The 26,275-nt window shown below is 39.0% G+C and overlaps 1 protein-coding gene across 2 annotated transcripts in view; it reads left to right on the top strand.

The window, feature by feature from the left end:
* The window catches only part of sgcd (sarcoglycan, delta (dystrophin-associated glycoprotein)), a 326,697-nt gene that overhangs the window by 90,220 nt on the left and 210,202 nt on the right, over positions 1–26,275 (top strand). Inside the window, exon 2 of one of the 2 annotated variants that reach the window (XM_042432225.1) lies at positions 5,822–5,883. The gene's annotated coding sequence lies outside the window, so the exon portion shown is untranslated. Of the gene's footprint in view, positions 1–5,588; positions 5,884–26,275 lie in introns of those variants that run through there. The other variant, XM_042432226.1, reaches the window with a different exon arrangement.

Here is a 26,275-nt window from a genome sequence, read left to right on the forward strand (position 1 = left end):
ATGTTCACCAGATCATTAAATGTGTATTAATCCACAACTGACAATAGTCCCCAAAAAATGCACAATTTACTCCTGAAATTATGTAGCTTTTTGTTAAAAGAACAAAAAAGAAGAAAAAAACTCTATATATTTGCAACCCGATTTTCAAGACTTACATTTTCAGTTTCAGTGGTCTTGGTAGACAAGCAGATTTCAGACATCATTGAGAGAAAGACCAACATGTTGCTGGTTTTGTTCTTTTCATGGGGTTTAATGACAATAAGAAAAATACATATTCCAATACATATACCAATTACCAGATCAATAAGCGCTAGTCTTCTAAACAAGAACTCTGTTTAACAGGTGTTGTCTTATCCCCCTTGGGTGATATGTACTTTTATTGATAGTCAATAAAAGTACATATCACATTCACTGTGATATTAAAATGAGGCTTGTATGGATGGACATTTTTTGCAGTGCACTTCAGGCTTTAAAATTTTCTAAAGGCGATGATAATTCCCCCCTCCCCCTTAAACTGGCATATAAGCATTAGATTACTTGTAAAACCCATAAAAATTTCAAATAAACATTCATTAGTAATTATTCTAAACATTACTTGCTCGTTTCTGCCTCTTTGCCCCTTCCTGCAGTAACCAGTTTATTTAATTTTCCTTGCATGAAACAGTGAAAATAAAGTCATGTTCAGGAGGCGACAGCCCCGCAGGGTGACAGCGGCCTATAAAATATGACACATCTCCGCCCGCCCTCACAGCAGCCGCTCAGCGCTGCATGATAATTTAAAAAGTGATAGCACCGACACAAGACGCCACTAACATGATAATAGCAGGGAGCAGCTGCCTGAGTGAAACTTTATTTGGACAGAGGATACAGTTTTTAATTTCAGCCCTCAGCAGATCAGCGCCACCCTTCATTAACCTGCCCCGACCTGCTCATTAATTCACATTCCTGCTCTAATTGGGCGGCGGTGTGTGTAATGGCTGCTGTATTCTTGTGCTCTTCATGTAGAATAGAAAAGAAATGATTAAGTAAAGTGACATCGGTAAGAGTGTCATGCATTCACAGCTCCGTCTCTGTCAGCAGGATGGCCATGAGCCACATGTGGGAAATGAATACTGTTTTCTGAAAAGATGAAAATCTAATTAAATTAAGGAGGAGGGGGTCAGCTCGCTCGCTGCATCACAAGTATGAAAAGCTAGAGAGTGATCGCATAGCTGAAGTGGCTCGAGCACTTTTGACTGGCTGAAGTATCCTTCAGGAATACAGTAGATTATTGGTCTGATTGTTGTTGTGGCAGCTGCTCCAGTTGTTCCAGTAATGCTGTTGTCATCGTCTGTAGTATCTGAAGACAATGCAAAGAGACATTTCTCCTCTATGCTGTCTTTCCCTCTTTGTGAGTGAGTGAAACATGATGTAATTGTTCTCTGTAAATGATTCATTCTGCTGTTATTGCCTGAAAATAAGGTTATATAAACTTTTTTATTCTTAATTACTTCTCATTATGTATTAATAAGTATAGCCCACCCACACATAAGCTGTCTGCATTACACTGCCAGTGTTTTCTGGTAGCCTTGAAGAACTGTAAATAACAAATAGTTTTTTGAGTATTCATGCCAAATGGATGGAAGAAGTTTTTCTTCAGGTTGCATTAGATATCTTGGAGCAGTGTATGCACTCTAATTGTTATGGAATTTATCTTTAGGGGTTACAAACTGGGTTACACTGGGTCAAGTCTGGGCCTTGAGGTCACACTGTAATTCTTAAGCAGGAAGGAGGACATATTCTCCTCTCCTTGAGTCTCCAGCTGTCTGTGATGTTTCGGGGAAAGCAGAAACCTCTCTGATAAAGGGTAAATCAGCATTGCCAGGGTCACCAAGGTCACCAAGGAGGCTTTCCTAGACAACACAGATGGGTGGATGCGTAGATTCTATTGACACAGTCAGACATTCAAACCAAAACTGCTGAAGTTCCACGCAACGTGACCTAAACTAACACAGGTAAAATGCAGTTCCTTGTTTAGAAACTAGTGTACCAGTTAGACTAATTTTTCATATTGTAGGCTGATAAAGACTAGGACTCAGACCTTCAGAGGACAGAATGGAAAGAGATAGGATCTGAGTTGCAGATGACTTCCATGTTCGTTATTTCAGTTCTTCTTGGCCAAGGACCTCTCCACTGAGGTGATGACCATTGCTCAAAATATCCACAACACTAATAGTCTGGATACTGTGGTTGGAAAAGGTTACCATGTTACTGATAACAAACCAAAAAAAAGGCCTGTGTCCTTTACTTTCCCGCGCTAAAGAGCATTTATATAAAAATCCTCCGTGATCTGATCTACACTGTCTAAAAGGGAACATATACAGTAACATGTGTCTGTGTATATGCAAATACATGTGCGAGATGAAGCAATTACATACAGACACATGTTCAAATACACACAGAGAGACCGTTTCAAACGTTAACTGCTTTTCACACTCTATAAGTCATGAGATTCAAAACGATTTCATGCGTTGCCGTTAAGTGAAAGCTGCTGATTCGTCCACATTTTAAAACCTCCATATGCTGCATGGCTCCACTCCACTGAGCCGCTATTTCCCTCCGACTGTATTTTTATTACCCAACCTAAAAGGGAATCATTAAAAGGCTCAGTCCAGGTGTGTCACCAGTGTCACTGATAGCTCTGGACACTGATACTGGATTTGCTAATGAACAATGTTTTTTTCAGCCCTCGACTTTCAACAATAGTGTAGTACTGCTGCTTATAATCCTCTGATGCTTGTTAGATACATAGCTGAGTGCTTGGCTGTATGTATGTATGCATGAGCGTGGGATCATCCATCAGAACAAAAAACAGAGATAATATTAATGATATTGATAAATGTTTTCTGCATTGCATTGACAAGTATATTGTTATATGTTATATTGATAAAGTGAGTTATTATTGTGTATTGTATTGTTAAAAAAAAAACTAATCCACTGTAAACTTTAGTTTTTTGGTGGACTATTCCTTTAAGGAACCAACCAACAAGTCCTTCAAATTAAACGACCAAATGTGTGATTTGATCATGTGACTCCAGAACGACAAATTGGAGCGTTTTCTAATCAGCAGGACGTCATTTGTCTGAGCTTTCCATGAGCGTTACACATCACTGTCAAAAAATAATGATGTTTAATGGTGTGACAGCGTTGTGGTTAAGGTCTGGTTGGATTTAGGCACAAAAAACATTGAAAGATCATGATGTGGGTTAAAGTTACTACTTCCTAGATTTGGCAAACTTCATCGTGTATAATGACCACAGAGTCAACGAAACTTGACTGTTAAAGTCTGATGTTTTGTTGATCCACCCTGACCTCCTCGGTACACTGAGTTTGTTGCTCTGTAGTAATGTCACCTGATTTCCTTCTTTACTCCCGTCATAATTACTCCATCCATTAGATGGCGCTGTCACTTGAATGTAAATGTATGTTTTTGGGGCAGTTGCTGAAACAACTAATTCTGTTGTTTTTCTTGAGAGGTCACTCTCTACCAAGCCTTCACAACGATCATGGATTTAGACTTAAGGCTCAAATGCACTGAAAGAGTCTGACGCACATGTTTTTGAAGTACACCTATATCTTTAAATGGCTGAACGTGCACCAAAAGCACCCACCCTCATATAACCCTACACCACAGATTAATAGAATAAATACAAAGACGCAAAAGTAAAATGACTTTTAATGTCTTAAATTCATATCTCACAGTAATGTAAATGAACAAAAACATACAAAATAAACAAAAAAAGTGATCAAAAGTCTAATATTTGCATCACAAAAAATATCAAGTGCAAACATTGTGAGCGAGAGACTATGAGTGAGTGAGTGAGTGTGAATGTGAGTGTGTGTTCTTGGCGACTAGCATGGCCATTTTCACCTCTGCCATAGTGACTTGATCATCCTCTGAACCACCTCTCACGATGAACGTGCCAGTGTTAAGAGCTCCCCTCTGTGCCTCGTGGCTTGTTTGTGTTTAGCATAGTTAGCATGTTTGGTAAGATCGTTTTCCTCACCATGCCCTACGCTAAAGTCGGCCCAATATATCCTACAAAATGCGTGGTGTTCGCTGATGTGGCTAGCGGTTAGAGAGGGGAAGAAGGTCTTGCACCAAGTGGACTGAAGTTTGGAATTGTATTTCTTCTTTTTGGGACCTGTTCTATCCATTTTCAATAGCAACTAAGCAGAGCAGAGTGATGCATGTCAGGCAGGGTCGTTTGCGCACGCTCACCTCTGCCTCTGGGTTGGGTTGCCAGGTACCACGACACATATCTCACACAGAAACTGAGAAACACCCATTTGATTTGTATCACTATGAAATCAGGAGATGAACAGGATAAATTACCAATAAGGAGCACAGCAGGAGAAAGGGTTAAAAATAAGGAGACTCCCGCAAAAATCGTGAGTGTTGGCAGGTATGCCTTAAATAAAAGACATCAGCATTATACCCCCAACAAGCTCAGCTGATCACATTGTGAGAGAGGTTAGAGATGGATGGATTGGAGCCATGGTTGGGGTTAGAGTCTGTGAGAGAGCTCTTCCTGACAGACTCAACTCGGGGCAGAAAAGTCTACTTTACGGGCTGCTGCTTATGAAAGATTTGGTGTGATGATCATCACAGTGTATCTGGATTTTTATCAAGTCAGCACATATTCAATTCAGGATTATCACAGCTGTAAAATTAGTAAATGATATATATTGGTAGGATTTTAGAGAAACATTCACCCAGCCTCCAATATGTCAGAGATGCAATTTCACCCTTGTGTGTGTCTACTTTCTGTCTTCTGCTGTTGTTTTGCGCTAAAAGTGACACTCATGGCATCATTTCTGTAAGTTTTTACATTCATTATGAATCTGGTAATATTAGATACATGCATCACTTTCAACAAGACAGAATTTGTTTTTTGGTGCTTTTACCACACTGATGAATCTGCTGTGCATCACCCACTAGCTTCCACTCTGTCTTGCCCCAGATTGGTTTGTAGCTGTGGTATCACTTTTATGTGGAAACATTTTTTGTCAGAAAAATTCACAAAACATACATTTGCTTCTAATTTGGACATGTCATCCAATTTTGGGAGAAGGATTAAAAGAATTCAGTCACTCGTGATCTTTACTCTCCAGTTAACCAGTTCAATTCAGCAAAAAAAACCCAGTTATTTCCTGATACATGGTATATGATATATAACGTGACATCTTAAGAGACATTTACAATCTGTTACAAGCTTACTGGTCATTACTTTAGCTCCTCACCTTTCTTGTTACCAATAAAATGTCCCTTCCTCCATCACAACCAATAAACCCAACAATGAGAACCTGCCAGGAAAAGTGTTTAATAAAACAGCAAGGACATATTGTTTACAAATGTTTTTACACTACAGGTCATGAATTTGTTTTTCACTTTTTTTAATATTTAATTGCTGGCTGCAGCGTTGCTAAATGGCTAAACCACAGTGGTTTAACATGAAAGCACAACAAAAGTCCATACAGCGCAACTTTCACTGAAACGAGGGCTGAGAGTAGAAAACGACCTCCAGAGGTCTGTGAAGCTTCATTTGTGAAGGATTTTTGAGGAAATCTGCTGATCCGGTCCCTCGGTTCTTCACGGTTCTGCCTTTTCTCTCTGTAATGAAAGCGATGACTGCGGGAGATTTGTGAACTGATCCCACATCAGCACTCCCTAATTGGAGGGAACCTGGGAAATAATAATATGGGTCTGAGAGGAGATGATCAGCTTAGAGGCAGCCCATCCCTCACATGCTGACCGTATCTTTCTACCTCCTCATCTCAGGTGATTAGAGCAATCCCCCGGACCCTGTCAGAAACTTCGAATCAGCACACTCATACACTGAGGTGAGTGTGATTTGTGTGTTTCAGTTTGTAACCTGTGCGTGCATGTAGTTTGATGTGTGTATTTGTTCTATACTGCATGTCTGCTTGGGTATAAATGCACAATGTGATGTTCAGTGGCGGAAGAAGAGCTTTTACTTTAAAAAGTAGCAATACGATTAATAATAATAAAAGTCCTGCATTCAAACTTTCACTTAAAGGAAAATTCTGGTGTTTGTCAACACACTGTAGGTGTTATACTTGGATTTTTGTCTATTATATCTATTGGTTATGACATCATTTTATTCAAGACTTCTGTTGTATTTGGGAAGTACAGCAAGAAAAAAGTCGATCAGGACCTCTTACAACTTCCCAAGACACATCATTTTAATAGAAATCAGAACAGAAAGTAGTCTTTTGGAGGTCCCCATGGCTGTTTTAGCAAACTGCATGGCAGTCAGGTACAAGTGCTTTGATGTTTTGATCCAAACTGATGTAGTTACATACTCTTTATTTGTAGAGCAATAAGCCACAGCTGGAGGCTCTTTATCGTGGCAGTTGTTGTGTGCCCCATAATTTCATGTAATTACCACTAGTTCACTGTAACACCACCAGAAATTTCCAGAGTTGACTTTCTGTGTTTACTTCCAGTGAGACTAAAAGTTAAGTGACTGAAGTCATCCTTGGTTACAAATGTTATCATGACAATTAGTCATAATAGACAAAAATACGAGAATAAGACCCTGGTTGACAAAAAATGCATTTTTTTTCTCCAAAATGTAGTGAAATAGAAGCATACATGTAGATTCTCAAAGTACATGAAAACTGTGCTTAAGTACAGTACTTGAGTAAATGCACTAATTTACTCTCCACCTCTGGTGATGCAGCTTTCTAAATAAGTGAAGCAAAGCAGAAAAGCACAGTTTCCTCTTCCTGCTGGTTTTGTTTTACTCGTTCGGATAAACACAAAGTCACAGTGCAGTCAGTTATATTCTGGCACATACTGTCATGTTGCCAAAGCGGTTAGACTGATTTCACAGGTGTTTCCTGAGGCAAGAAAACAGAAAATGGCTTTATAAAATCAAATAGAAGCACACAGAGAGAGAGAGGCTACGCCAGGAACAATAAAAAATACTGTTGTGTTACTCGTCTTGTTGACTCGAACATATCTGGCTTACTTTGCTGCCAACAGACTGTAAAATAAAAATGATGAATTTAACAGGACATAAAGGTTTGGTAGCAAGCATGCCGGCTGCAGTGTGCATGTACTCAGCATTTATAGCAGCATCTCATCGTGTTTTGGTTGCTTATCTTCGCTCCTGCTGTAAGACTTGAAGGAGCAGGGAGGTGGTTAGATTATCTTCAGACTGAAGACAAAGATACTGGTCAGGTTTGAGTCAGCTCAGCCCCTACTTCATCTGAGGATTAACTCTGAGGAGACAGTGAATGTAGAGTGCACAGGTCTCTTCGGTTTTCTTATATCATCCATGAAGAGTTCACTGCACTGTGTATCAGATGGTAACTAGGCCATTGTTGGTGAATATGAAGCTGAGATTTCATTTCTTGTTTGAATGCCAAATCACATACAAACAGCAGTTTTTCGATGGCAAAACACAAATCACATTATAGCTTGTTGCTGTTTCATGCTGCAAGAAGACACATCAGAAAGAAGATCAGAAACTGCTTTTGTTCATAGAAAGTAAAGAAAACAAATGTTGGAGAAAAGGCAAAAGTAAATGCTTAAACCTGCGAGTGTTTGCCTTTTCTATAGAACAGAATGAGCAATGGTACTGTCCAAAACATATCACATGTAAGCAGGTTTAATACATTGGATTCATTAATAAGTCACCTGAACTTAAAGGACAGGTTCACAGTTTTTCAAGTCTGTCTTAAACCAACAGTCAGGTGTTCATATGAACAGTGAAAGAGGGTTTTCCTCACTGTAATCATTCCTCCTGTTCATACTGGCTATTAAAAGATCCTTCAAATGAGCTTTCAATGTAAGTGATGGAGGCCAAAATCCACAGTGTGTCCACACAGTCCATTTGTGCAAAAAAAACTAAAATACATTTAAAAACGTATGCATTATGTGTTATGAAGGGATCTTCTAATGGTCACCTATTTCAATGATCGTTTGGGGCATCTGACTGTTGTTTTAGGACACACTTGAAAAATTGTGGACTCCTTTAAGGTGATGCAAGCATGAGCTGCATTTTTCAGCATGGCCACAAGGGGGCGCTGTACCAGTCAACAGGAGAATGACACTGTCGTAACTGATTCCTGCTTTCAGAGGTGTTGCATGTTTTGATGTTTTGTTCTGTTGCTGTAACGCCACCTTGAGGGTGTTTACCTTAATATAACAAAATGATAAAACTATATTCACAATCTGTTGTAAAGAAGGAAGTAGCACAAGGTTTCTCAGACTGCCACAAAAAGAGTTGGAGAGGATGTCTGACTTTGGTTTTACCAGTCAGGATTTACATCTTTTCCCCTGTTGGTTTTGTTTAACCTTACAGCGATGAGATTTGTGATGCTGATGATTCACATTTCTTTATTAATGTATTTTCTCCAAACCTTGGAAAGATGATTCCCCACAGAGACATGAATATTGACAAGTCACTCTTGGATTCAATATTTACCTTATACATCCGTCATTCTATGTATGAGTGTGCATATTCCCCGGAGCAATCCATGTTTTTGTCTTTTTATTTTTTTTTCTGTCAACTGTGCATTCTTGGTGTTTTCCAACAAGAGCCTGCATCATATTTCATCAGTTTCCAAACTTTCTAAAAGCATTCTGACATTGAATATGCATTTTTCAACACTTTGATATAAAGTGCTTTGCTCAAGGGCAGGATGTAGAGCAACCAGAAACTATTACTTGTGCGATTGTGTGGTGTTAGCATGCTAATGAGACTGAGGGAAGGTACAGTAAGTAAATAGAAATACATAAAATAAGAGGAGAGAAATGTTAGAGGATGGTGAAAGAGACAGGGAGGAGAAAGAAACAGTTGAGAGGGAATCTGGCAAGAAGAGGAGAGACAGAGAGGGGGAAAAAAAAAAACAGACCTTTAAAGGCAAGATGCTGACTGACAGATTGCGTTTTTGCCTGAGGTCCCTGATTATGAGACATTGCGTTCGGAAATACACACCGGAGCACAGACTGCACCACGGAACAGGCACTGCCAAAATCTTCTGAGTTCCAAGTTGACGCATCAAATTGATGATTTTTATCCCCTCACTACCTGGAGTAAACAAAGTTTGTGTCATGACATTTCTTCAGCTTGAAAACCCCTTAAATGCTAGAATGTGATGCATGAAGAAGCAAGAGAAGCAAACACTCGGGGCAGGACTTCTATCAGCGTATTTCCTTCAGTGGAGCCGGTGGCCAGATTCATCATCACATCCAAACAAGCACTGACTTTTCAGTGTCAAACAAAAAGAGATCACCTTAAACCGATGACCAAAAACTTACCTTGTCTTTATGCAAAATATATATATATATTTAATGATAACTTTATTAAAGGGGATGTATTATGCTTTTCCTTATTTTCAGATATATATATAATGTCACAATGTCAGATGTTCATGTTAAAAGTGGCCGACGTGTCAAAAAACGAGGTAAATGTATGTAGCAGTAACTCCTGTGAGCAAAAAGCAGCAGCTTCAGACTGCTGTGAACACTCGATTTCCAACGTTTTTTTCTACTTTCGGCCCAAGCTGATGTCATGATTCATGATGGATTTCTTTATATGGACATCAGAAACATGCACAGCGTGTGAGTTCGCTGCTCCGTTGCAGGAGTAGTTACGCCAAACCACGATGCCGATTACACAGCACAGCAAAGTAAAATAAGTAGTTTACCTGTTGGAGGTGTGCTGGTTGTCTGCAGCTCTCTGCAGCTTGTGCTCCTCCTCCCTGCGTTATTTCTAACTGATCCGCTTAACAAATAGCTCCATATGTTGTTGTTTCAACCGATTTTTAGCGCCGCTAACGAAGCTCTGCTAATTCAGTGAGGAACACGTTTTTACTTCCTGTTAATTCTTCACAATAAAAGTCTCCTATGAGTTAGTCATTTAAAAGCTTTTAATTTGAAGCAGTAAAGCAGGAAATGTTTGGTTTGCATTGACGTTTAAGTTACACAACTCTGTATACGTAAAGCTGACCAATCAGAACAGAGTGGGCTCATTGGGAGGGGGGCCTTAAAGAGACAGGAGCTGAAACACAGTGTAAGAGAAACTGTGTATATCGAGGGGCTGCATAAAGGGCCAGTATAAGATAAATAAGGAGTTTTTTTTAACTTTGAATCATGCAGAGCTACTCTAGTGGAGTCCAAAAATAAAAATTTAGAGCTGAAATGAGCATAATAGGTCCTCTATAACTTTATAATATCAACAGAACCCTTATCAAAATACATTAAGACTCAACAACATAACAGCAACAAAAACAAAAACACAACACAAAACTGTCCAGAAAAGTCCATCCCCCACCCCATACATCCTTGTCTTAGAAGACTAGCTTTTAGTCCCATCATCAGTCCATCACTGGTCACAGTTCAGTGTTCCTTCTCAAAGGCTTTTATTCCAGAGAACATTGTCCTCTCAACGGGGTTTTGTACTGATCCAGGAAAGACCTTCAAATGTTTATGAATTCTTGAGTACAGAGTTAGTTTTTTGATGCAGAAACACTTTAAAAACGTCTCAATACCACATTGTAGCAGTAAGAAGAGTGTCCTTAATCCGTTTCAAAAGAACACATTTTCCTGCCAAAAGTTTTTCAAGTAGTTGTTTCAGAAAAGGAAGTGACACACTTTTAGCAGGTAGACTCAACAAAAAGAGTCCTGGTTCTTTCTTAATTGTGTGCATTGCCAAAAAGGATGAAAATGATTCCCTTGTTCTTTCTGACATTTAACACATAGAGGTGATTGATTACGATCCATTTTGTTTCAAATAACTAGAGTTATGTGTAACCTATGAAGAATTTTATATTGAATTTCCCGCAACTCTATCGCAAGTTTATGCAAGTTTGTCAAAGTCACTTTTATCACACAGGCTTTCAGTTAACATGACTAAAGGATGCTCACAATGACAATGTTAACATGCTGATGTTATGTTTGAATGTTTACAATGTTCAGCACCTTAATTTGGGGTGTTAGCATGCTAACATTGAATAATTAGCACAAAACACAAAAAACAGATGCAATTGTGACCTTATGATTGCACTAGTTGAAAAGTTAAGCAATATCAACGTTATTACAATTCATCCTGAGAGAATCATAAATATCTGAACTAAATTTAATGGAAATCCATCCAATAGTTGTTGAGAAATTTTACTTCAAACCAAAAATGTCAGAAGTCCAAGGATCACCAAAGATAGGAGGATTCGCCCTCTGGGAACCTTGAATGTCTGCACAAGATTTCATGGCAACCCATTCATTAGTTGTTGAGATATTTCAATCTGGACTAAATTGGTTGACCGACCAACCAACAAGCCAACATTGTCATCCCTAGAGTCAAGCCGCTAACGTGGACAAAAATGGGTTATGGCCAAGCACAAGTTGAGATGCTGGTAATACTGGTAATGCCATTTGTTAAGTAATTCTCTCCAACTTGTCAAACCTCACAAATGAAATTGGTGGAATGTGCCTTTAATCAAACAGGTATCATAGCCATATGGTGCTTATCTGATGAAAAACATTCATGGTAATTCTATAAATAACTGTGAAACTGACACATTCTGGTAATTTACAGTACAGTATGTGTGAAAACGCCTAATGTGTTCATCAAAGTGTCAATTGTGATTAGTTTCTGTCTTCTTTCACACTTTGTGCTTTTCAAAAGTTATCTGTGTGCCTGATAACTCTAAAGAAGGTTAGAGGCCAAAATGCATCAATTAAAGACTAATGTTGCTCTCCCTATTATGAGTACTACCTGAGCTAGTCCTGATCCTGAAGAGGAGAAAATGAGGTGGAAAAATGAGTTAGTAAGGGAAAGAAGCAGAAGAGAAAGAGAGATAGATGAATGTTGGGAGTATAAAGTACTCATGTTAATGATAAGAAGTCCTTCTTTTTACTGCTGGACAACAGTGGCATTCGGTTGCCTTCCCTTGGATGTGTTCGTCGTCAAATTTATAAGTAATAGTTTGGTGAGCAGCTAGTAGAGCGCTATTATAGTTTAGCTTCATGAAATCCCAATTTTGTTTTTGACAGTATAATGTTCAAGAAAGATTGAACAGTGATTTTACTGCGCGATAGATTCTGAAGGAAAAGAGCAGTGAGAGATGAAAAGATGGGAGTTGGAGAGGAGAGGTTGACAAGCAAAAAGATGCAGGAGAGTGAGGAGGGGAGATAAGTAAAGAAGTAGACTGAGAGAGGGAGAGAGGGGGAGGATGGATGAATGGTGGTGGAGAAAAAAAAAGAGATTAAAATGTGTAGAGGAGGAGAAGCAGAGGTGGGCAGGCGGAGGAGGATAAAATGGAGAGGGGCATATGACGGCCTGGCAGGTCTCCAAAGGCTCCCGGCGGCGATCCAGCTGCTTCTGAAGGCCACTTCGAAAGGCCCGTTAGCAGTGCCAACAATACAGGAAGGAAAGCAGAGAGCCTGAGAACGAGAAGGAGAACAGGGGGGAGTGAAAAATGGTAAAGAAGGAGAGAGTAAAAAATGAAATACGGAACAAGAGAGAGAGTGAAGTGCAAAAAGAGATGCTCTGCCAGGACACGGGGGGGGGGGGGATGAAGGGAAATGTTGTTCCTGAGAAAAAGGCGACAAAAGGGAACAAAAACAAAGACATGAACTCCAAATTCTCACCGCTGAGACTCCTGTGACAAACAGAAAATACTAAATAATTCAAAATAAGCAAGAAAATTGTTCATTCTGGTGGTTCAGCTTTGAGGAGCTCAAATTGCAGGGATAAGCATTTAGGGCGGACCTTTTCTAATTAGAAGTACTCCCAATATGTGTGTTTCATGTTTATTTATGTATTTGTTTATTTGATATTTGATAATAATAATTCATTAATGAACATCAGTATACAATACAATATGTAAACATGCCAAAGTTAGCAAAAAATGCTAATTTACATCCGTAGTCCCTACGCAGGTAACAAAAACAGAAACAGTTTAAGTAACGACACGCAAATACAAATATACACATACACAACATAAAAAGACAAAATACATTGTACACATGTCCCGTTAAAAATGATTACAGTTCTGGTTTGTCTTGAGCCGTTGAGACTTAGAGGTGGGATATGCGGGGCACTCCCTTATCGAAAGGCCGTTCAATATATACATCACTGATAGCGCAGTTTGTCCAGATGTAGTGTGTCTAAATGGCACCACACAGCCCCCTCTAGTGGTGGCCCGGTGTTATTGCCACTGTCAGCCCTCCCTCTGATTAATTAATTCATTTAAAGGAGGTGGGGCACGCCCATGCAAAGCCTTATACATAAAACAAGCATATTTAACATTTTTAAAGTTCTCAAAACTATATAAATGATATTTTTTCGAGGATGCTACGATGATGGAATATTTTTTTTTATCAAGAGTTTTTATAGCATTCTGGCAGCATTCACTGTCAGATATGGTCTGATTTGCTTAAAGTTTTGGAAATTAAATTTTACTGTGTTTGACACCTGTAAAACACTTAATAATAAATAAATAAATAATTTCTTGACTCTGCACTGCATCCACGCAGTTGTATAAAGTCCAGATTTTACAGCTTGTCACTTCTTTTTTTTCAGAGAGCTGTATCACCTCTGCATATTTTACATGATCAGACAAAGATTAAACAATCAGGAGTTCAGAAGAAAATTATGCCCAAATGAAATCGGGAGACTCTTATTTGCATCTTCACTAAAATATGCAAGTCATCTGTGCTTTTTGACATCCCAGCTGGCATATTCTCAGGGGATTGAAATCAACAATTAATTCCCCAGGTAATAATTATTGCTGTGGTATTTCAGGCACAAGTTGGAAATGTTCCAATCTGATTTTTAAAGAGTGTTTTCCAAGTTTGATTCTGCAGTAGGGACACTTTTAAATTTTAACTTCTGTCAAAGCAGCAAAGACCTGCGGTTAAGCTCAAACATCAGTGTCGCTGTCCGCTGTGCTGAAACGCTTGAATCGATTGGGAAGTAACTTGGCAAATGTAACTGTGTGTAAGCTTTTTTTGCTTTCTAAAATAAATCAAATACCGCACAATAAATATATAATCTAATATATTGTCAACAGTGACAGCTTCCTGCTTGCTTTGTTTTATATGTTAAGTGTTTTTAAGTTGGGACACATCATCAGAAAAGTCAAGCTACCTACCTGCCTGCTTCACTTTATTAAAGTGCAGCCGCCAATGTCAGAGATGGGATGTTTGGACGCGTATTTGATTGATTTTGTTATAAATATGACATATTAAATTAAATCAACCAAAATGCATTACAGATATAACCTTTAAGATTTCAGTCCTGGTAGATTTGGCCACAGCTGGGATGCATTTTAATAACACAGGTTTAATAGTAGCACAGTTCTGTTGGATATGATGTGTATTAATGAAACAGACGTATAGCAACTAGTGAATCTTTTTGCAACGCAGAGAATCAAACTGTGGGCTGCAAGGATTCATTCTGTTTTTAATAAATAACAGAAATAAATCCAGTGCGGGGTAGGTAGACTGCACCAGTAACTGTGAAAACAACTCTTTATTTACAGAATGCAAGTACTTTAAATGGCTGAACATAAATAGTATCCAAAATGGAGTTTGATTTAAGAAACTCTCAAGGATTCTAATTTAAAACAGATATGTATTCATCAGTTATCTACAACTGCAGGTGGGTACCAAACGCTTGTTAATCTGGTTCATTCTCAAGGTGCCTTTGTGTGCAAAGCTTTAAAGAAGCAGAAATATGCTGTAAATGTAAAAGGATGAATAAGTTGGCTTCAAGATCATCTTAGACTCAGGATGCTTCTGAGAAAATGTTACTTTTCCTCCCACTTTCTCTTTCATATCCTACCTTTCTCTCTGTACTGTATCTTTAAAGCAGAAATCTTGTTAAGAATAACCAACAAACCCTATCTGCTCATCTCTTGCCTGACTACAGGACCATCAAATGAGTGAAAGAAAAGCCTGTTGGCATTTTAAAATGTTCCCTGTCACTTCCCACAGAATAATGGTTGCAGGAAATATTCTCCCATGAGGCCTTATGATAATAGGCCTATATATGCCGGCCACACTGACGGTAATTAATTGCTACACAAAACTTGTGAGGTCGCTCTGCAGAGTACAGTGACCTCCAGACACGAGTTCAATGACACAGTGAGATTTTTACAGAGCAGAGAGCAGCAGAGAGCAGCAGATTAGTTAGCAATTTGACTTTTCCCAGAAGGCACCGGCTCATCGCCTTGTTCCTTTTGTCACTAGATTAGAGAATTTAAATGCAGTGGGAGGTCATCGGGGGATTTACTGCACAGTACTGTCGACCAGACTCTGTCACCATCTCTAACTCTTCTCTGCGGTTGTGTCGCCATCTGAAATCCGCAAAGGCCTGGCAGATGAAGGTAAAGGAGACGAGTGAGGATACAGAGGAGATTAGAGGCAAAGGACAGAAAGAAAACTGAGAGAGAGAGAGGCAAAGAGGGAGGTGAATAAAGAAAGACATGAGCTAAGAGATGAGGAGGGAGGGAGGGAGGGCGGTGAAGGACGGGGAGGGAAAGAAAATCAGTGAGACGACGGGAGTGAAAACAGGAGAGCAGATCAGGAGAGTAGTCGGGGACAGGTGAAGAAAAGAGGAGAGGAGAGAGGATGAGAAAGCAAGGAAATGACGAAGAAGGATGAAAGGAGAGAGGGAAGAGAGGAGATGGTGATGTAAAGAGGAGTATTCGGATGAAAAGGGAGAGTGAAAGAGTTGTGAGAGAGTGATTGATCACAGATGAGGTGAAAAGGAAGTTGGAAGAGAGGAAAAAACCAGCACAAGGCAGAGGAACAGAGGGGAGGATGAGAGGAGGGGTGAACGACAGTGAGTAAATGCGGGATGAAAGAGTGAAATGAAAAGAGGTGGAAAAACACAAAATCAAGCTGGGTTGTTCAGAATCACCAAAATAAATACGTAAAATCAATGAACCTGCTCCTGGACTAATAGAAACATGAAGGATTTTGGAGCCCTCTTATCTCCACATTATCAGTTTCAGTGCACTTAATGCTCTTGAAACTGCTGGAGTAAAAGAACCACCAAGAAAGCCCCTCACCAACCTGAAACTGGACCAGCACCTCTCTTCAGGTGCCTTTGTGTAAAGAAAGAAAATTGGGCTGAAGGTTTTGACATTAAAATCAGGGTTACAGTTCTACAAAACAACACATGATGTTCAATTATAACGATTTTGTACCATTGTCTACTGACAGCAACTGACCCTGACTTGGAGGAATCATCTAATTTGTTCCAGTAAGTCATAACACCAAGATCATAACTCAAATCTGTGAAGCCAAGCTCAATATAACTGGTAAACCCTCTTTTTCTTTATATTCAGTGTGATTGCGACAGTGTATGCGACTCTTCTTCCTGACGCTTGGCCATCTCTCCATTAGCTCTCTGGTTCTTTTAAATACATACTTTTGTAACGCAGCACTAGGCTATTTAGCTGTCTTGCTACACTAGCTTAGCAGACAGTAAAAGCTCTGTGAATACTGCTTGTGCTCACATCTACGCCATATCCTGATCCTCACCAGATTTTAAAATTATATAGTTTTCTGAAACATATATATAGATAGAAACTTTTCAAGTAATCCTTAAATTCTGTTGTTTTCTTCACGGAAGCTGACTATTGTTTTAAGACAGACATGAAAAATTTTGAACTTATCCTTTAAAATGCTTAAGCTACCCGCTGTGAATGTGTGGAGTTGTACAAAACTGGCACAGGGATTCGTTTTCTCAACAAGACTTAAGTCTAGAAAACATCACCACAGAATTAACGACCAACAACTATGTCAGCAAAGTGTTCACGTGATGACATCACTCTCGCCGCCTCTCTGAATCTAAAAGGAGAGCTACGGCTTGTTACAACTTGAGTTTTATTTCCTTAGCATCAGCCATTGTTCTGTCAGTTATAACAACCTCGTACTCACCAAAGTAATTTCCGAGATCTGCGACCTCGACAGTACGACTCTAAAAACAGGTCGAACATGGCAAGAAGAACTAGCAGATAGCTACAACAATAGAAGCCAAGCTGTAATAGACCTTCATTTAAATCATCACAACCGCTTAAACTAGATTTGATAGACGTGAACTAGACACCTGTTCAGTTTCTGAGTCATGCTTTATTTTGTAGATGATTTTGTTGGAGTTGCCATGTTTCGAAAAAATTGGAGTGAAAACCAAAGATGGCCCAGCAAGTTGCATGTTTGTCCGATCAGGTGTGAGCTTATGTGAGGGTTGTGAGTTTTGGAAAGATTACTTTAACATTTGTCTTTCAGACCTCACTAAGAAAAATTAGATTCTTATCTGACATCAAAATGCTAGATCCCAATTTCCTTTACCATTTGAGAAAAAAAATTCTTACTGAAATTCAACATTTGTTTACGCAGAAAAACTACAAAACAAAAAAAAGCAACACCTCCACCCTATTATCAATCACTGCAAAGCTCATTCAATATGGCACTTCAGCCTCTTATTGCTCAGCACCAGAAGTTCAAAGTGGAAAGCTTAGATGTACAAATGTGTCTTGGGTTTTAAGTGTGATGTTATAAAAACAGCGAGGTTTTCAGTCAGAAAAGATGGGGCTGTGGTGCTGCTGGGTGCCAAACCATTGTCACGGCAACTCGATTGTCTTCGACCGTGTCTTGGTCTCTGGAGACAGAAAAAAGCACTCAGGTCTCAGAGGACTTCGATGCAGTGAGTCAGGAGTCAATAAAAAAAAATCTGAATAAGTTTGGCTCCTGGTCCTGCTGGAGTCATTTTTAAGAAATAAAAATGCCTTTTATATCGAATCTGGAGGGTGATGAGAAAGTTTTTTCCCATTGTCCAATCGGAAGAATTGAGGGGCGGGTCTTCTGTGGTAGTGACATGTACCCATATAGATCTCTGTTTCCCTGTGTCCAACATACTATATAGGAACAGCCTCTCACCCTCAGTCAAAGTCAGAGTAAGTGCCCTCCACCTGTCCATTTTTTATGCAGATGTTTATTCACTAGGTAAGGTAACTAGCTACTAACTAGCTAACTTAGCTAACAGGCTAAGGACAGGTGGTTTGGTGGTTGCCTAGTGACAATAAATGTTTGTAACGTCTCGCATTTTGCAATCTGCAAAAAGCGCTCAGTCTGATTGGGGCCTAACAGTCATTTACTTGGCAGTCTTGGCTGCTGAATTGCATTATGGGAATTGTAGTATGTAATGTTTCATTGACACTAGAGACTAAAAGTCAACATATTTCTCCCTCAGCTGCATGTATTTTGGCCATTCTATTTTTAATCTGTCTCTCAAGTGCAATACTAATTTGCTACAATAACACTTTAATAACATGAATTTTTACCTAAAGCATAAAATATGATCAAGTTTAAGTATTCTCTTTCCCTATTCGGTGCTTTAATAATGACGTGGGTCTTCACCGGTCCCAAACTTTAGACCTGACCAAAAACCAACCCAAATCCAATGTACATAATCAAATTTTCAAAAAATACTTCAAAAGGGATCCAAAGAGAGTCAGTCTCAGCCCAAAACGACATGAAAATGACATGTTTTATAAGTATATTTATTAATTAATTTTAATTAAAAACTGAAAAAGCATGATGTCAGCACTAAAGACTCCAAACTTTTGAAAGATTAGGCTGGTGATTAGTGGTTAATTAATTGCTATCAAACACAAAGAAATATCCTGATCTAAGACACTGTGGACACAGCTCTGGCTACATATTTGAAGAATGATTAAATATATCATTTTAAATGTAAAGGAAAGACATACTGTCACTTCCTGCACAGCGGAGCTGGGGAAATAATGAAAAATAATAGAAATGAGTGGTGGGCCTATTTGCTGCACAGCAATAATTTTATTGTTTAACTTTGGTGAACTTTAACAAATTTGCACCTTTGACCAGCTGCCTTTAAAGTGCTGACCTTTAAGAGAACATCTATCCAGAGAGTGCAAATTGGTGGAGGAAGTCTCAAACCATCCAATTTTATAATTTTCACTGTCGGAGTATAAACTGCTCCACAAAATAGGCATTGTTTCAAGTTGTGAGATACCAGTTGATGGTACAAATATGTCTCTGTATATACTCATTGTCCAGTTAGCAACAGCTTGCTTGGCAGTCTATTGTGGCTGGCTAGCTCTTGTATGCTTGCCGCTAACTAGCATGTTACCAGTTAGTTCACCAGCTACAGTAGCCCAGTAACTGCTGGTACTCACTAGCTTTCAGCACCATTTATGTCACAAAGCTGCACAAAATAACACAACACAAAATATATTTTCATTAACTCCAATTATTCACAGTTCAACAAAGGTTTTTCAACTTTTTCCAAAGGCCATCAACAAATAAAACACACCTGTAGATGAATTGAGTAATTCCTGCAGTTTATGCACATAAAAAGGGAATAAATTGGCTACAATTGATTGTTTCTTACTGTAGGTTTAATTCTCTGACAGCCTGCAGTGCTGTTCGGCAGCCATCAGTGGCAGCCACAAGTGTGACATAAGCTGACATTGTCAAGTATTTGTAAAGCACTCTTTGAAATGGTCAAACGATAGTCAAGGTAGAAAAATCATGAAAGAACATTGTCGTTATGTCTCCATTCTAAACAGCAAGCGGTATCTTTCATGTTGTGAAAATTAGATTAAATTGCTTTATGTTTATTTCAGGGTGCTGTTCTGCACCTCCAGAGGATGATGAGTGTTGAGGAGGTAAAGTACAAGCAGTGAAAGAAACAGGTGAAACAGGTTTAATCGTTACTGCTGCGATTCCTGGTCGCTGACAGAGGGTGATACAGATTGTGAATGATCCACATGTACCTCTTAACTCTGCAGAAAGAAACAAAACACTTTGTAACTTTAAATACATCCAGGCATACTGTACATGATGTTTTGAATGATAAAACACACACACACATGCACTCAAGGATGCAGATAATAAATAAGACACAGAGGATGTTCTACTTTCTTGTGACTGGCTAGAGTGCAGATGGTAAAATTAATTAATTGGCTTTGTCTTCAGGCTGTAGTAGCTCTTTATCTTTTTCTTTCTTACTCATCTTTTCATCTTTTCCCTCTGTACACACTCCTTCACACCCTTCTCTTTAGATCAAACCTCACCTGATTCCTTCCCTGTGTATACAGAAACACAATATGTTGAACATATGGAGACACACTAAGCAACGCAAGGCAAGGCAAGTTTATTTGTATAGCACATTTCAACAACAAGGCAATTCAAAGTGTTTTACATAAAACATAAAACGCATCAAGACAGAGTGTTAAAGCAACACAAGGCAATATAAAAAGACATTTAAATACAATTAAAACGTGTTAAAATGGAAATAAAAATAAGCCAAAATAGAATGAGACAGATAAAAGAAAAAGAACTGAGAGTTACAGCAGACCTGCAGTTTTCTGGGAGTTTCTTCCAGATATGTGGAGCATAAAAACTGAAAGCTGCCTCTCCATGTTTAGTTTTGACTCTGAGGACAGGAAGCAGACCTGATCCCAGATGACCTGAGAGGTCTGGATGGTTCATAACGTAGCAGAAGATCAGAAATGTATTTTGGCCCTTGTTTTATAAAACAACAGCAGTATTTTAAAATCAATTCTTTGACAGACAGGAAGCCAGTGTAAAGATCTGAGAACTGGAGTGATGTGATCCACTTTCCTGGTCTTAGTGAGGACTTGAGTAGCAGTGTTCTGAATCAGCTGCAGCTGTCTGATCGATTTTTTAGGGAGACCTGTGAAGACACCCTTACAGTAGTCAAGTCTACTGAAGATAAATGTGTGGACAGATTTTTCCAGATCCTGCTGGGACATAAGTCCTTTAATCCTTGATATATTCTTCAGGTGATAGTGGGCTGACTTTGTAATTGTCTTAATGTGGCTATTTAAATTCAGGTCTGAGTCCACGACTACAACAAGATTTCTGGCTTAGTTTGTGGTTTTTAACATTACCAACTGAAGCTCAGTGCTGACTTTTAATCGTTCTTCTTTGGCTCCAAAAACAGTTACTTCAGTTTTATCTTTGTTTAATTGAAGAAAATTCTGGCACATCCAATCGTTGATTTGTTCAATATATTGGATGGTCCAATCCAATGTATTGGACCATAGTGAATGAAATGAATGTATTCTGTATATTTATGGTAATATTTATATATTTTATATTATACATATTTTGTTGTTTTCCATTATCTGAGCCAGGGAAGCATGTAGATGTTGAACAGAAAAGGCCCTGCAATGGGACTTTGTGGAACTCCGCATTTCAATTTGGTCCACTCAGATGAGTAATTACCTATTAGGGCCTGAATTCAAATATGTTATCTGGCAAAGCACAAATAGTGGGTTTTTTATGAACATTTATTTCATTCAAATATTTTTAAAATAATTTCTTTTTGGGAAAAAAAACAAAAACATGTCAAATACCAGCACGCAGGTCGGTTACATCACTATCTCAGTGTCTCTCCTCTGCTCCGCTGTTACATCTATCTGCAGGTCTCAACGAGGGGAGTCACATCCACCTGCTACATGACGCACATTTCCTTATTTGGACATCACTCCCAGAGTTGGGGGTGTTCCCCAGAGATAAAGCTGCGCTACTGACACAAGTGAAATGCTCCCAAGGGACTCTCCATAACCTGTTGTTCCCCTTCTCCTTTCCACAAAGTTAGGTTGTAACAAAATAGGCAATAAATGAAAAGTGCAAAGCAATAATCGCCATTGAAGTTCTTCTCTACACATTAGATGCTGTGCTGTCTCTCTGTTATGGGTGTATAAAAAAGAGGTCTGTTGGCACATTTGCGACACACTTGGTTTTAGCTCAATAGTCAGCGCAGTCGTCTATGATCTGGGAGACTGGAGGGGACCTCCTTCGTAAGAGTTTATTCATAAACACTTTAACACTTTAATATCCTAAAATTAAAAGAGTAATAATAACAAAAACTTGGTTTTTACACCTATTGCCACTTTTATTCAAATACAAATACAAATATAAATATAAATAATTTTGCTGCCTCAACATATATAGATACAGATACAAATACTTGGCTCTCTGCACATCCCTAATACCTATAGACACAAAGTAGTCCCTGTCCTTTAAGTAGGATTCAAACCAGTCTTATACTGTGCGAGAAAGTCCCACCCAGTTTTCCAGTCTGTCTAGTAATATGTTGTGGTCAACTGTGTTGAATGCAGCACTGAGATTCAATAATACTGTCTGTGTTTAAGTGGATGTCATTGAAGATCTTAACAAGAGCAGTCTCGGTGCTGTGGTGTGGTTGAAATCCTGACTGGAAGACAGCATAACAGTTGTTTAGTGCCAAGAAGTTGTTCAGCTGTTGAAAAGCAGCTGAACAACTAGCCCACAGTAGCTGATCGTTCAAGGCCAGCTGCCTACACTGTAAAGATCTTCACATTTGAATACATAGTGCAAATGGTATTGTATGTGTGAACCCAGTAATTACAAAATATGTATGTTTTCACTATTTTAAAAAGCATACCACAGCTTTTTGAATTGATGAAAACATTTTTCCAACCTTACAGCTTCCAGCACTTCACGTCAGCACAGTATGAAAATCAATTTACCGAGTTCTGTACAGAGTACTCCATCACAGGGAACATTAGCACTGCATTGTGATTTTCAAAGACATGATATTGATGAAGAAGCATAAATAGTTTTGAAAATACTGTTTTGCTATATTCAAGTGCCAGTGCAAAGCTCTGACAATGACAGACTTACAAGTAAGTGGCTGCTAAATTCAAATGGTCCAGTGATTAATTTATTACAACTCAGGCTGTGAATGAAACAATCATTTATCACTCAGTTATTGTAAAAAAATAAACAACATGATATATTCCTGAATATTGTCCCCCTACTGTAAAATCCAGATAAGAGAAGAGCTGATACACTCATCTTAGTTGCCTTCAATTGTTATTGTAATTGTTTGTTTGTTTGTTTGTTTGCCTTGGGTTTTGCCTCTCAGGCTACATTCAGGTTACCCTTTCCGTGTTTATGGAGGTTGTTTGGGCTGAGAGGAATACTGTAGACACAACTAAGAGCCTAAAATAATACCACCTCCTCTTGCATATTTTAGAGTTTAAAATCAATGAATCCATATTTTTATTTACAGTTAAAATTCACCATGAGACACTAGAATTCATTATCAGTCAAAGATAATGCAGTAAAGGACAATATTCATCCAAATACATTATACCTCATAAAGTACCAGGTCTCAAAGAAACTAAACTGTTTACAAAGCAGTTTTTACTACCATCAAGATGGAAAGCACAATATCCAATGCCACTATAATCTGCCATTTCCTGGATTGATTTAAACATATATGAATGCAAGATATAACAATATATAACATATTGCAACCTTACAAGGAGATATGTCAGGTTTTTATCCAATTCATTCATAATCAGACTGTGTGATGTCAAAAATATTTTTGTGCTATGTTGCACTACTTTGACTTTTTAAATTGCCAAATATCCAGATAACTGAAGTCAGAAAATATTATATAATCATAGGAATTTCCCAGTAGTGGATTTAGTCCAGTGGCGATTCCTGATGTATTCATCCAGTTGCCCGGCGCTATTACTCACACACACACAGCAGTCATACTCCCCTCTCAGTATTAATACCATCCTCCAGACTTGCCTTCGGCGGCTTCAGTCTGAAGGAAGAGAGAAGCAGCAGCTGAATTATTTAACAAATCAAGGTCCCAGGCTATATATTTATATGATATTGGTAATGAGGCCACTGGAGATCGTTCCGTCAGATGTAGAGCGAAATAAGATCTTTATAAGCTCTGCAGCATGTGTGTGTGTGTTGGCTGGATACTACATTGAACCTGAGCACAGATGATGACTTCGTTGAGCGCACTATGGTCTACTTACATGCTTCCCCCTAGACCTGCTGCTTGATCACTACATTCGTTCTCTGTAATATCTCAGCATACTCAAGTGGAGTGCCACTAAAAGTTTCTGTGTGCTGGTTTTGGAGGACATTTTCTAGTTCAGAGAATTTTTATCAGGTAAATCAGAGCTCCAGAGCTCCTTTAATGGCGGGAATCCAGCCTCTTCATACAGCTGTTAAATCCGCATAGCAAGCAACATGTTGACTTGTTATATTCTAACTCAACCATCTAAGTTGACAGTTGCATTAAAGCGGACATAGTTAAACATAGTTAAAGTTCCAAAACCTCGGGTGAACGTATGTATGTATTCCCCCTGCAAATCAAAAGCCAGGGCGTCAACCTACACTGAACTCTTCATTTGCAAATTGACCTCTACTTCCTCTTTGTGATGACTTCAGATGGTTCATGCATGCCCACAAACAGCTGTCCGTTCTGTAGTCTTTGTTGCTAAGGTTGTTCCCTGGGCTGTTATTTTTAGTCAACAGCATGCATGCCAACATGTACGGATGTATTTGGGAAGTTTCCATTTTGAGTAAAGAATGAGAAAAGGAAGTGAAATACTACTACCATGGTTTGTTTTATGGTTTGTTTATGTAGCCTGCACAGACGGTGGAAGTCAGCTGAGATGCAGCTTCCTGAACCGACCAATCAGAACAGAGTAGGTTCATCGGGAGGGCAGCTTTAAAGAGACGAGAGATAAAACGGCCTGTTTCACACAGAGGCTGAACTGAGGGGCTGCATAAAGGGCCAGTATAAGATAAATAAGGTGTTTTAAACTGTAAACCAGGAAAAAGATACTCCAGTAGAGCCCGAGAATATAAATGTGCATGTTACGTCTCCTTTGAACATTTTGTTTTGGTTGATAAAGCATGAGTTTGCACAGTTGTTATGGAGCTGTAGATGTTTAAACTTTCCATGATTCTTAGCACCTTCTGGACTTCTCATCCATGTTGACTCGTTGTTTTTAAGGTCAAGAATGAACTTTGAACAGGCCAACCTAGTAGCCTACTGGTTAAGATGAAAATCACATGACTACAAAGTCTGCAGTTCAATTCCAGCTCCATCTCTACCACTTTTTCCTCTTTCTGTACTGTTAACTGTCAAAAAGCCAAAAAATAGTCGTCAGCGACAAAAAAATCTAAAAATCAAAGTCTGCTTTCAGCGCAATCTACCTTTACATGTGACCATGGACATGCTTGTATGTGTGTGTCACTGAAGTCTTTAGCAGCCTTTACTCCTGCTGCAACGTCAACACATGAAAGAAGAAAAAGAAAAGCAGCAAGTTGGTCTTACATTTAATTTTTCTAATCAATCACATCACTTCTCATTTGCAACAGCTCTATTTTACTGTATTCTCCTACACATTTTATACTGTATGTACTATATACAGTTCATTTCAATCAGGGAGATCAAGATATTGTTTTCCAACCACTTGATGAAAAACAATTTAATTAAAATTGCAAAGAAAATACACAATATTATTGCTAACAGTAGAAAATGTCTCTTTTCCGTTGTAATTTTCCTCTGGTTCTGGATTGCTACAGTTCAAAAAGTTATTACCTGTCTTGTCTGTCTCTAAAGCTCATATTTCGGTCCTCCACTACTCTCTCTCTGATCTATTAAAGCACTTCCTCTTGCCGTGAATCACAAACTCAAACACGGCTGCGGAGTGACGGAGTGAAACGAGCCACTGTGATGCTTTAAGTTCAGCCTTTTCCCCTCGCTCTCCTCCCCGAGAAACAACCACCAAGTTGGAGAGAAAATACATGATTGTAGGTGCACACACACACACACACACACACACACATTCTCTCTCTGACACACACTCCTCTCGCTACAGTCGAGTGGTTGGACGTGACGTGACTTCCCCCCTGCACTCCACCGCCGTCTCGCCTGGTTGTCCATAAAAGATTAGTTTTCCCTGAGAGTTTCATCCCTGATAATTTTCTGCTGACGGGCAGCGCTTATCAGATCCCACCTCTCCCCTAACCCTGGCCCTCATCCCTCCATCCCCGTCTGGGAATCTCTTATTTGAACTGTGATTTAAATTTTAAATAACGGAGCCGGTGTCACGGTTCTGCTAAGGGACGACTGCGAAGCCTAATCTCTGTCTAGTATTTAAGGAAATGTTCGCGCTTTACTGTAGCTGAGGAAATCTATCACAGTGATGACGCGCAGGATTAGACTTAGTCACGGCAGAGGAGAGAGGCTCAAGGATGAGGTGAATCTTTGGATGTAGCGTTAAAGCCTGGAAAGTTGTTTTTTTTTTCCAGACACGCTTAAATTGTAACCTCCAGGTGCGTGTTTATGAATGTTAAATCACTGTAAAACAC

This window comes from Thunnus maccoyii, chromosome 13 (genome assembly GCF_910596095.1).
Source record: "Thunnus maccoyii chromosome 13, fThuMac1.1, whole genome shotgun sequence".
Taxonomy (NCBI): Eukaryota; Metazoa; Chordata; class Actinopteri; order Scombriformes; family Scombridae; genus Thunnus; species Thunnus maccoyii.